Genomic DNA, 852 nt, shown 5'->3' on the forward strand with positions numbered 1-852 from the left:
CCCCACAAGAGACAAGGACCCCACAAGTGCCCAGAAGAGGTGTGGGTTGGTGGTGGCCTGCTGCAGGGTTGGGGGCACTGAGTGTAGCAGTGCTTGCATGGGACCTTTTGAAGGAGGTTGCCATTATCTTTATTACCTCCACCATAGTTTGAGTGAGTGAGAGAGTGAGTGAGTGAAGTTACTCAGTCGTGTCCGACTCTTTGCGACCCCATGGACTGTAGCCTACCAGGCTCCTCTGTCCATGGGATTTTCCAGGCAATAGTCCTGGAGTGGATTGCCATTTCCTTCTCCAGGGGATCTTCCCAACCCAGGGATCAAACCTGGGTCTCCCACATTGTAGACAGACGCTTTACCATATGAGCCACCAGGGAAGTCAAAGGAAAGGGGAGACAAAAAACCTACAGCACCCAGTATTCCCAGGTGGTCTCCCATCCAAGTCCTAAGCAGGCCCGACCCTGCTTAGCTTCCCAGATCAGAGGAGACGGGGCACATTCAGGGTGCTATAGCTGTAAATAACAAGGAGGGGAACACAGCCCTACCCATCAATAGAAAATTGGATTAAAGATTTACTGAGCATGGCCCCGCCCATCAGAACAAGACCCAGTTTTCCCTTCAGTCAGTCTCTCCTATCAGGAAGCTTCCATAAGCCTCTTATCCTTCTCCATCAGAGGGCAGACAGACTGAAAACCACAATCACAGAAAACTAACTAATCTGATCATGGACTTTGAAACTTTCACATGGACCATGAAAGTGAAAGTGAAAGTGAAAGTGAAGTTGCTTAGTCGTGTCCGACTCTTTGCGACCCCATGGACACCAGGCTCCTCCGTCCATGGGATTTTCTAGGCAAGAGT

General features: G+C 50.2%; 1 pseudogene; it reads right to left on the bottom strand.

Moving 5' to 3' along the window:
- Positions 1 to 395: 395 nt before the first annotated feature.
- LOC133253556 (5S ribosomal RNA) lies at positions 396 to 514 on the bottom strand (annotated as a pseudogene).
- Between the last annotated feature and the right edge of the window lie 338 nt (positions 515 to 852).

This window comes from Bos javanicus, chromosome 8 (genome assembly GCF_032452875.1).
Source record: "Bos javanicus breed banteng chromosome 8, ARS-OSU_banteng_1.0, whole genome shotgun sequence".
In the NCBI taxonomy this organism is placed as follows: Eukaryota; Metazoa; Chordata; class Mammalia; order Artiodactyla; family Bovidae; genus Bos; species Bos javanicus.